The sequence below is a fragment of the Saimiri boliviensis genome, chromosome X (assembly GCF_048565385.1).
Source record: "Saimiri boliviensis isolate mSaiBol1 chromosome X, mSaiBol1.pri, whole genome shotgun sequence".
NCBI lineage: Eukaryota > Metazoa > Chordata > Mammalia > Primates > Cebidae > Saimiri > Saimiri boliviensis.
In genome coordinates this window covers 43,688,034-43,700,268 of record NC_133470.1, presented here as the reverse complement: position 1 = coordinate 43,700,268, position 12,235 = coordinate 43,688,034, and the positions used below count along the sequence as shown (strand labels likewise).

The 12,235-nt window shown below is 43.9% G+C and overlaps 1 protein-coding gene and 1 pseudogene across 8 annotated transcripts in view; one reads left to right on the top strand and one right to left on the bottom strand.

Moving 5' to 3' along the window:
• Positions 1 to 12,235, bottom strand: part of RBM10 (RNA binding motif protein 10) — a 39,825-nt gene that overhangs the window by 17,946 nt on the left and 9,644 nt on the right. The gene's annotated exons all lie outside the window — the stretch shown is intronic.
• On the top strand, positions 10,166 to 11,058 carry LOC104653116 (inositol-tetrakisphosphate 1-kinase pseudogene; annotated as a pseudogene).

Here is a 12,235-nt window from a genome sequence, read left to right as displayed (position 1 = left end):
CCCAGTTCATTCTCTACATCCCAAATCCCAAGTGTGAGTGCTCTCTAAGGCAAAGCCACTCAAACCCAACCATCTCACTCTCTTCAGGGGCAGTCTCAGTCTCAGGATCAGACACCAAAATACTCACCAAGGTCCCATGCAGCTTGCAGGGTTCCCCGGGCTGAGGTCCCTCCTCCCCATCTTACACCACGCCCCCGTCCCTGCTTCACTGTCACCTTGCTGACACTTTGTATTTTTGGTAGAAACAGGGTTTCACCACATTACCAAGCAGGTCTCAAATTCCCAGGCTTAAGTGATCCACCCACCTCTTTCTCCCAAAGTGCTGGGATTATAGGTGTGCTCCAATGCACATGGCCTAACCTGTGTTTGATGAATTAAAAAAAACCTACTAGACTGTGGGCTCCAGGAAATGAGGGGGCCCTACCTACTTGGCTCACTGCCATACTTCCTAGCACTCAGTAGGTGCTCAACAGTTATTTTGAACAAAATAATGACTACAAAAGCATTTTAAGAGCAACCAATATGTTTATTTAAAATACAAAACATTAGCAAGCCAAAAACAAAACAAAAAACAAAACAAAACAAAACACAAAAACTAGATGCCATAGAAGAATGTTATTATACTAACAGGATTCCAATTCTGGTCGGGAACAACACTAGAATGTCCATTATTAACAGCATTCTTAACATTATTCTAAACACACTAGCTAAAACAATTAAACAGGGAAGGAGGAGAAGAGGTTAAAAGCTGGAAAGGAGAAGGTAAAATTACCATTATTTATAAATGATATGAGAGTATATCTGCAAAGCCAAAGATGATCAACTGAAAATTTTTATACATAATAAATCAGTAAGGATACGGAGTACAAATTAATATAACCACTGTTTAGAAAATAGAAAGGTCCAGGGCTGGGTGCGGTGGCTCACGCCTGTAATCCCAGCACTTCGGGAGGTGGATCACAGGGTCTGGAGTTCGAGACTAGCCTGGCCAACATGATGAAACCCTGTCTCTACTAAAAATGCAAAAATTAGCTGGGCACAGTAGCGCACGCCTGTAATCCCAGCTTCTTGGGAGGCTGGGGCAGCAGAATCACTTGAACCTGGGAGGTGGAGGTTGCGGTGAGCGGAGATCGTGCCTCTGCACTCCAGCCTGAGTGACAGAGCAAGACTCTTGTCTCAGAAAAAAAAAAAAGAAAAAAGAAAATAGGTCCAAAGTACAATTTATCAAAAACATTAAATACCTAGATATGTGTAAGATCTTATGACTATACTTCACATATATGCCAAGATATATTTGAAACAGATCAAATATTTAAATATAAGAAATGAAACCATAGGCCAGGTGTGGTGGCTCACATCTGTAATCCCAGCACTCTGGGAGGCAGAGGTGGGCAGATCACTTGAGGTCAGGAGTTCAAGACCAGCCTGGCCACCATGGTGAAACCCATCTCTACTAAAAATATAAAAATTAGACAGGTGTGGTGGCAGGCGCCTGTAATTCCAACTACTTGGGAGGCTGAAGCAGGAGAATCACTTGAACCTGGAAGGCAGAGGCTGCAGTGAGCCTAGATCAGGCCACTGCACTCCAGTCTGGGTGACAGAGTAAGACTCTGTCTTTAAAAAAAAAAAAAAAGAAAGAAAGAAATAAACTGACAAAAATAAAAGAAGAAAATATAGAATAATTGAATTATTTCTTTATAATCTTGAAATGCAGAAACTATAATCCAAATCCAGAAGCCACAGAAGAAAAGATTACTAAATTCAACCACATAAAAATAAAAGTTTTGCTTGGAGAAAAAAACAGAAAAACAAACAACATCATTAACCAAGTCAAAAGACAAACAATAAATTAGGAAAAAATATGGGTAAAGGAAGTGAAAAGAATTCACAGATAAAAATATAAACTATGTGTATCTGAAAAGATGCTCTCTCACTCATAATGAAAGATGAAAACTGCTAGGTGAGATGGCTCATCCTGTAATCCCAGCACTTTGGGGAGCCAAAGTGGGAGGATCACTTGAGGCCAAGAGTTCAAGACCAGCCTGGACAAGATCCCATCTTTACAAAACCACCATCACCACCCCAACAATATATTAGTTGGGCATGGTGGTGCACATCTATAGTCCCAGCTACTCAGGAGGCTGAGGTGAGAGGACTCCTTGAGCCTAGGAGTTCTAGGTTATAGTGAACTATGAGGGTACCACTGCCTGGGTGACAGAGTGAGACTCCATCTCAAGGGGGAAAAAAAAGAGAAAGATGAGAATTAAAACAACAGTGGATAGACTGTTTTAAAATAAACTTTATTTGAGACAACGTCTCGGTCTGTTGCCCAGGTTGAGTGCAGTGGTGCAATCAGAGCTCACCTAGCCTCCACCTCCTAGGCTCAAGCAATCCTCCCACCTCAGCCCCAACCAGCTGAGACTACAGGAATGCATCACCACATCCAGCTAATTTTTAATTTTTTGGCAGATACAGGATCTCACTATGTTGCCCAGCCTGATCTTGAACTCTTGGACTAAAGTGATCCTCTCACCTCAGCCTCCCAAAGTGCTGAGATTACAGATGTGAGCCACATCTTAAAAAAATTTAAGTTTCGTATATTTTCTTCTAAATCATTTTTTATTGTGGTAACTATACATTTACCATTTAACCATCCTTTCTTTTGAGATGGAGTCTTGCCCTATCACCCAGGCTGGAGTGCGGTGGCGCAATCTCCACTCGCTGCAACCTCTCCCTCCCAGGTTCAAGCAATTCTTGTGCCTCAGCTTCCCGAGTAGCTGGGGTTACAGGTGTGCACCACCATGCCTGGCTAATCTTTGCTTTTTTTTTTTTTTTTTGAGACGGAGTTTCGCTCGTTACCCAGGCTGGAGTGCAATGGCGCGATCTCGGCTCACCGCAACCTCTGCCTCCTGGGTTCAGGCAATTCTCCTGCCTCAGCCTCCTGAGTAGCTGGGATTACAGGCACAAGCCACCATGCCCAGCTAATATCTTTGCATTTTTAGTAGAGACGGGGTTTCACCATGTTGGCCAGGCTGGTGTCAAACTCCTGACTTCAGGTAATCTACCTGCCTCAGCCTCCCAAAGTGCTGGGATTACAGGCGTGAGGCACTGTGCCCTGCCCATTTAACTATTCTTAATTATCTAATTCAGTGGCATTAGGTACACTAACAACATTACACAACCATCTCCTTTCCCAGGAATTTTTCACCATCCCAAATAAAACCTTTGTACCCATTAAACAATTAACTTCTCACCCCACCCCACCCCACAACCTCTATTCTACTTTCTTCTGTCTCAGTGAAATTTTCTATTCTAGGTACTTCATATAAGTGGAATCATATATTTATCCCTGTGTATCTAGCTTATTTCACCTGGCATGTTTTCAAGGTTTCATCCATGATGTAGTTTGTTAGAATTTCATTCCTTTTAATGGTGGAATAATACTCTTCTATGGTAGTAGGCATACACATTTTGTTCATCCATTCATCTGTTCATGCACACTTGGGTTGTTTCCACTTCTTGGTTATTTTAGATACCGTGAATGCTGCTGCTACAAATATTGGTGTATAAATATCTGTTCGAATTGTTACTTTCAATTCTTTGGGTATATACCCAGCAGTGGAATTGCTGGATTACAATGTAATCCTACGTTTAACTTTTCTGGAACTGCCAAACTGTTTTCCACAGCAGCTCCACCATTTTACCTTCCCACCATTGTTGCACAGGGTTCCAATTTCCCATCCTCATCAACACTTGTTATTTTGCATCTTTTCACATGCTTACTGGCCACTTGCATATCTTTATTGAAGAAATGTCTATTCAAGTCCTTTGCTCGTTTTTTGTGTGTGGATGGAGTCTGACACTGTCGCCCAGGCTGGAGTGCAGTGGCATGATCTCGGCTCGCTGCAACCTCTGCCTCCCAGGTTTAGCCTCCCAAGTAGCTGGGATTACAGGCTCCTGGCACCATGCCAGGCTGATGTTTTGTATTTTTAGTAGAGACGGGTTTCACCACATTGGTCAGGCTGGTCATGAACCCTCTGCCCATTTTCAAATTGGGTACTTTTGTTGTTCTAAGAGTTCATACATTCTGAATATTAATCCCTTACCAGATACATGATTTACAAATATGTTTTCCCATGGTGGGTTGTCTTTTCACTCCCTTGATAGTATCTTTGGAAGCACAAAAGTTTCTAATTTTTTGTTGTTGTTACCAGCAGTCCCTGAGAGACTTCCAAAAGTTTCTAACCTTGGCCAGGCATGGTGGGCTCACACCTGTAATCCCAGCAGTTTGGGAGGCCAAGGCAGGTGGATCACATGAACCCAAGAGTTTGAGACCAACCTGGGCAACATAGCAAAACCTCAAATAAAATAAAGTTTCTAATTTTGATGAAGTCAAACTTCTTATTTTGAAACAATTTTAGATTTACAGAAAAGTTCAAGGACAATAGAGTCCCTGTATACCCTTCACCCAGCTTTCCCTAATATTAACGAAACTAGGCACATTTGTCAAAACTAAAGAATTAAATAAACTACAAACTGTATTAGGATTCCATCAATTTTCTCGCTACTATCCTTTTTCTGATCCAATATTTAATCCTAAATATCACATTACATTTAAGTATCATGTTCCCTCAGTCTCCTCTGGCCTGTGAAGGTTTATCAGTCTGTCCTTGTTTGTTTTCAATGACCTGAACAGTTTTGAAGAGTACTGGTCAGGTATTTTGTAGAATGCCCTTTAACTGGTTTTGTTTGATATATTCTCATGGTTAGACTTGAGATTATGTTGGTTTTTAAAAAATTTTTGGCAAAGCATACAACAGAAGTGAATTAGTGAGATGCCCTTCTGATCGTATCACAGAAGAGAGTACACGATAACAACTCGACTTTTCTCTGGTGATGTTAACCATAATCACCTGGTTAAAGTGGTATCTGCCAGGTTTCTCCCCTGTAAAATTATTCTATTTCTCTTTCCATACTCTATTTTTTTTTTTTTTTTTGAGATGGAGTCTTACTCTGTCGCCAGGCTGGAGTGCAGTGGCATGATCTCAGCTCACTGCAATCTCCAACTCCTGGGTTCAAGCTATTCTCCTGCCTCAGGCTCCCGAGTAGCTGAGACTACAGGCACGCGCCACCATGCCCAGCTACTTTTTGTATTTTTAGTAGAGACAGGGTTTCACCATGTTGGCCAGGATGCTCTTGATCTCCTGACCTCATGATCTGCCTGCCTTGGCCTCCCAAAGTACTGGGATTACAGGTGTGAGTCACCCTGCTGGGCCTCCATACTCTATTTTTCAGAGGTAAGTCTCTAAGACCAGCCCACACTCAAAAGGAGGGTAATTAAGCTCTACCTCCTGGAAGAGGGAGTATGTACATTATTTGGAATTATATAAAAATTACTTATAATAACTAAAACAATATACTATACAATAATCACTATTATTTAGAATTATTCTGTAAGGAAGATTTGTGATAGGACATTTTTAACCTGACAGATTTACAACAGTCCAATGTTTGAAAACAAACAGCAAGGCTGTATGGAAAACAGGCACTTTCATATTGCTGGTAGGAATTAAAAATGGAATAATCCTTATGGAGGAGAATTTGGCAATAGCTGACGAAACTAAAAATCTACATACCCTTTAACCCACAATTCTACTTCTGGGAATTTAAAATATACATATACTTGAACATGTACAAAAAAGTTACTCATTGTAGCACTGCTTTAAAAAAACAAAGGATAAGCCAGATGCAGTGGCTCATGCCCATAATCCCAGCACTTTGGGAGGCTGAGGTGGGTGGCTCGCTTAAGCCTGGGAGTTCAAGACCAGCCTGGGCAACATGGCAAAACCCTATCTCTACCAAAAAAAAAAAAAAAAAAAAACCCACAAAAATCAGTCAGGTGCAGTGGTGCATGCTTATCGTCCCAGCTACTTGGGAGACGGAAGCAGAAGAATCACTTAAGGCCAGCAGGTCAAGGACGAAGTGAGCCATGATTGCACCACTGTACTCCAGCCTGGAGGACAAAGCAAGACCCTCTCTCTCAAAAAAAGAAAAAAAAAATTAACAGTTTACAAGAGTCAGGAAGATTCTGTTTTTTTTTTTTTTTTTTTTTTTTTTAAATTAACAAGGGAAGAGTAGCAGTAGCAAATATTAAAACATTATAAAGGTAAATGAATTAAAACACAAATGGATGGATCAGTGAAACAGAACACAATCTACAGCATACAAAAACACACATGGAAATTCAGAATAAACCAAAAGATATTTCAAATTATATTTCAAACTAACAACAGGAAAATGAATTAGTCAATCAATAATAGTTATAATAACTATCTGGCCCAAGAACCAGCAAACTACAGCCAGTGGACCAAATCCAGTCTCTTTAAATAAAGTTTTAGTAGAGACCAAGTGTAGTGGCTCACATCTGTAATCCTAGCACTTTGGAAGGTCATGGCAAGAGTAACCCTTGAGCTCCAGACCCAGCCTAGGTAACAGCAGTCAGACCTCATCTCTACTTAAGAAAATTAAAAAAAAAAAAAAAAAGAAAAGGCCGGGCACAGTGGCTCATGCCTGTAATCCCAACACTTTGGGAGGCCGAGGCAGGTGAATCACTTGAGGTCAGGAGTTTGAGACCAGCCTGGCTAACATGGTGAAACCCCATCTCCACTAAAGATACAAAAAATTAACAGGGCGTGGTGGCGCATGCCTGTAGTCCCAGCTACTCAGGAGGCTGAGGCACGAGAAATGCTTGGACCTGGGAGGTGGAGGTTGCAGTGAGCCAAAATCCCGCCACTGCACTCCAGCTTGGGTTACAGATCGACATTGTCTCCCCCAAAAGAAAAGAAATTAGCTGTGTTTGAGGCTGAGGTGGGAGGATCCCCTGAGCCAGAGAGATAGAGGATGCAGTAAGCTCTGATCATGCCACTGCATTCCAGCCAGCCAGGGCAACACGAGACCCTGTTTCAAAAAATAAGTTAAATAAATAAAATAAAGTTTTACTGGAACACAACTATACTCATTCCTTTATAAGTTATCAGTGAATGTTTTCAGTTTAGTTGCAAAAGAGGCAGTCTTGGAATGCCAAAAATATTTATTTACCATCTGACCCTTTACAGAAAAAAGTGTGTTGCCCCCTAAGAAAACAAAATTTTTTTATCTACCATACTTCTTATGCCAAATAAATTCTGGATGGGTGAAAACTTAAATCCCCAAATAGAAACCATAAAAATATTAAAGCAATCTCTCTCAAAAAAAAAAAAAAAAAAAATCTTGAAACTGCTTTCTCGTGTGGCTGAACTACTTTGCATTCTGAATGCATATAAGCATTCTGTTCTTTGCAGCCTCGCTGACATCTGTTCTTATTTTTTAACTTTTTAATAACTGCCATCTGACTGGCGTTGAGATGATGTCTCACTGTGGTTTTTGCATTTCTCTGATGATTAGTGATGTTGAGCATTTTTTCATGTTTGTTGGCCACATGTATGTTATCTTTTGAGAAGTATCTGTTCATGTCCTTTGCCCATTTTTTAATTGGATTTTTTAACTTTTTGATTGTTGATTTAACTTCCTTGTAAGTTCTGGATATTAGACGTTTGTCAGATGTGTAGTTGGTGAACATTTTCTCTCCCATTTTGTAGGCTGTCCATTTACTCTGCTGGTAGTTTCTTTTGCTGTGCAGCAGCTCTTTAATTAGGTCCAACTTGTCAATTTTTGGTTTTGCTGCAATTGTTTGTGGGGACTTAGTCATAAATTCTTTGACAAACCCTGTATCAAGAAGGGCATTTCTTCTAGGATTTTTTTTTTTTTTTTTTTTTTGAGACAGAGTTTTGCTCTTGTTGCCCAGGCTGGAGTACCATGGCACAATCTTGGCTCATAGAAACCTCCGCCTGCTGTGTTCAAGCAATTCTCCTGCCTCAGCCTCCCAAGTAGCTGGGATTACAGGCATGTACCATCACACCCAGCTAACTTTGTATTTTTAGTAGAGATGGGGTTTCTCCATGTTGGTGACGATGGTCTCCAACTCTCGACCTCAGGTGATCCGCCTGCCTTGGCCTCTCCCAAAGTGCTGAGATTACAGGCATGAGCCACTGTGCCCAGCCTTCTTCTAGGATTTTTATAGTCTGAAGTCTTACATTTAAATCTTTAATCCATCTTAATTTTTGTATATGGTGAGAGTTAAGGGTCCGATTTCACTCTTCTGCATATGGCTAGCCACCTAGCCCAGCACCACTTATTGAACAGGAAGTCCTTTCCCCTTTGCTTACTTTTGTCGATTTTGTCAAAGATCAGATGGTTCTGTGTGTGCAGATTTCTGTGTTCTCTACTCTGTTCTACTGGTTTTTGTGTCTGTTTTTGCACCAGGACCATGCTATTTTGATTATTGTAGTTTTATAGTATTGTTTGAAGTTGGGCAATGCGATGCCTCTGGCTTAGTTCTTTTTGCTTAGGATTGCTTTGGCTATTCGACCCAGCAATCCTGTTACTGGGTATATACCCAAAGGAAAATAATTCATTCTAACACATGCACCCATATGTTCACTGCAGCACATTTTTTGTTTTTGAGACGGAGTTTCACTCTTGTTGCCCAGGCTGGAGTGCAATGGCGCAATCTTGACTTACCACAACCTCTGCCTCCCAGGTTCAAATGATTCTCCTGCCTCACCCTCCTGAGTAGCTGGGATTACAGGCATGCACCACCATGCCCAGCTAATTTTGTATTTTTTGTAGAGACAGGGTTTCTCTATGTTGGTCAGGCTGGTCTCGAACTCCTGACCTCAGGTGATCCACTGGTCTTGGCTTCCCAAAGTGTTGGGATTACAGGCATGAGCCACCGCACCTGGCCACTGCAGCACCATTCACAATAGCAAGGACATGGAATCAGCCTGAATGCCCATCAACAGTGGATTGAATGAAGAAAAATGTGGTACATATGTACCATGGAATATTATGCAGCCATAAAAAAGACAAAATCATGTCCTTCATGGCCAATATCAATGGAGCTGGACGCTGTTATTCTAAGCCACCTACTGCAAAAACAGAAAACTAAATACTGTATGTATTTAAATGTTGAATGGGAGTTAAATGTTGAATGCACGTGAATGTAAATATTGGAACGTCACACACTGGGGATCACTAGACCAGGGAGGCAGGAAGGGGGGCGTGGGCTGAAGAACCATCTGTTGAGATCTAAGCTTACTGCTTGGGTGATGGGATTAACGAAGCCCGAAGCCTCAGTGTCATGCAATTTACCCATGTAAAACACCTGTATGGGCTGGGCGTGGTGGCTCACTCCTGTAATCCCAGCACTTTGGGAGGCTAAGGGGACAGATCACTGAGGTCAGGAGCTTGAGACCAGCCTGGGCAACATGGTGAAACCTCATCTCTACTAAAAAATACAAAAATTAGCTGGGCATGGTGGCGTGCATTTGTAGTCCCAGCTACTCGGGAGGGTGAAGCATGAGAATTGCTTGAACCTGGGAGGTGGGGGTTATAGTGAGCCGATCACACCACTGCATTTCAGCCTGGGCGACAGAGTGAAACTGTGTCTGAAACAACAACAACAACAACAACCATCACCACCTGTCCACCTGTACATGGGCCATGGGCTCCAGCTGGGTGGCCAGGATACCAGGCCAAAGAGGAAGTGGTGCTTGTGGCAGTGGAACTGAACAACTTAGCCCCACACCTCAAGCCTGTTCCATGTCCCTGCCACCAGGAAGTGCCCACATGCTCACAGCACACGCTGGCCAACGGACTCAGCCTGTGGGCAATTTCCTCTAGACATAGGGTCTGTGCCCAAGGAGGAAGATGCAGGCTTTTCAGAAAGGGAAGAGAGTTGGTTGGCTATTGGCTCAGTGAGAAGAAAATCAAGAAGCTCAATTTCCAGGCCTTAGCGGAGCAGTGTAGGAAGTGAGGAATAGAAGTTGTACAGCTAAACCTTAGCCAGCCAGTGGTGGAGCAGGGACCCCTGGATGTCATAATTCACAAGCTGAATGTCATCCTTGAAGCCGACCAGAATGACACCCAGTACCTGGAGCTCGTGCAAAGGTTTCAGGAGTACATCAACGCCCACCCTGAGACCATCATCCTGGACCCCTTCCCTGACATCAGAACCCTGCTTGACAACTCCAAGTCCTGCAAGCTCATCTGGAAGATTGAGGTCTACATGGAAGATGACAGAATCTGTTCACTGCCCTTCATGCGGGTCACGAGCCTGTGCGGGGATGACACCATGTGGCTACTGGAGAATGGCCTGGCTTTCCCGTTCATTTGCAAAACCAGAGTGGCAATGGCACCAACTCTCACGAGATGACTATTATGTTCAACCAGGAGGGCCGGAACAGCATCCAGTCACCCTGTGTGGTCCAGAATTTCATCAACCACAACACTGTTCTGTACAAGGTGTTCGTGGTCGGTGAGTCCTACACCATGGTCCAGAGGCCCTTGCTCAAGAACTTCTCCATAGGCACAATGTAACCACAAGTCCATCTTCTTCAATAGCCACAATGTGTCAAAGCCAGAGTCATCATCAGTCCTGACAGAGCTGGACAAGATCGAGGGGTCTGGTCTGTTCGAGCGAAGCCAAGCAATGAAGTCATCCAGGAGCTCTCCCAGGCCCTGCAGCAAGCGCTGGGTGTATGGCTGTTCAGCATCGACATCGTCATCAACAACCAGATGGGGCAGCATGCCATCATCGACATGAATGCCTTCCCAGGATACGAGGACATGAACGAGTTTTTCACAGACTTCCAGAACCACATCGCTGAAGTCTTGCAAGTCCAGAGCACAGCCATGGCAGCCACAGGGTGTATGGCCCCACTGAGGCAAAGCAAGCTCCTGGCCAAGCCAGTGGGCAGCCTGACAGGCAAGCGGATGTGCAGCACCAGCCCCGGCTGCTGCAGCAGCATGATAGGCCAGGATGCACCCTGGAAGACCAAGGCTGACACAGGTGATGCTGCCAAAATGCCACACCAGAGACTCAGCTGCACCACCCCTGTGTTGCCCAGCTTCCAGCAGCACTGTGTGGCCTCCCTAGCCACTAAGGCCTCCTCCCAGTAGCCACGGAGCCAGGATCCAGAGGGGCAGTGCTGGGCACACAGCATACCCACTAGGCCAACAGCTCCCAATGGCAATGCTACTGCTAAGAATCCCCAATGATCTGATTTTTTTTTTTTTTGAGACGGAGTTTCGCTCTTGCTACCCAGGCTGGAGGGCAATGGCGCGATCTCGGCTCACCGCAACCTCCGCCTCCCAGGTTCAGGCAATTCTCCTGCCTCAGCCTCCTGAGTAGCTGGGATTATAGGCACGCGCCACCATGCCCAGCTAATTTTTTGTATTTTTAGTAGAGATGGGGTTTCACCATGTTGACCAGGTTGGTCTCGATCTCTCGACCTTGTGATCCACCCGCCTCGGCCTCCCAAAGTGCTGGGATTACAGGCTTGAGCCACCGCGCCCGACCGATCTGATTTTTTAAAAAAATTTTCACCTGCTTTTCTGATGTCATGATCTGAACGAGGGGTGGGGGAAGATGGAAGAGAATACCAAGTGGTCCAGCCTTGGGGAAAACGGCTATCCCACGTGATTCCTGGTGTGCAGACCTCTTCACTGAGTTTAAAAAAACAAAACAAAAAACTGCCGGGCGTGGTGGTTCATGCCTATAATCCCAGCAAGCTGGGAGGCCAAGGCGGGCAAATCACCTGAGGTCAGGAGTTCAAGACTAGCCTGAGCAGCATGGTGAAACCCCAATCTCTACGAATAATACAAAAACTAGGCAAGCGTGGTGGCATGCACCTGTAATCCCAGCTACTCAGGAGGCTAAGGTAGAATTGTTTGAACCCAGGAGGCGGAGGTTGCAGTGAGCTGAGATTGTGCCACTGCACTCCAGTCTGGGGCGGATAAGAGTGAAACTGCCTCAAAAGAAAAAAAAAGAAAAAAGAAAAACACCTGTTATGTGTATCCTTTAATCTATAATAATAGTTTGAACTAAAGGCGGGCAGATCACCTGAGGTCAGGAGTTCGAGACCAGCCTGGCCAACATGGTGAAACCCTGTCTCTACTAAAAATACAAAAATTAGCCGAGTGTGGCAGCAGGTGCCTGTAATCCCAGCTGCTCGGGAAGCTGAGGCAGAATCACCTGAACTCGGCAGGTGAAAGTTGCAGTGAGCTGAGACTGTGCCACTGCACTCTAGCCTGGGGGACAAGAGTGAGACTTCAGTCTCAAAAAGAGAAAACATAA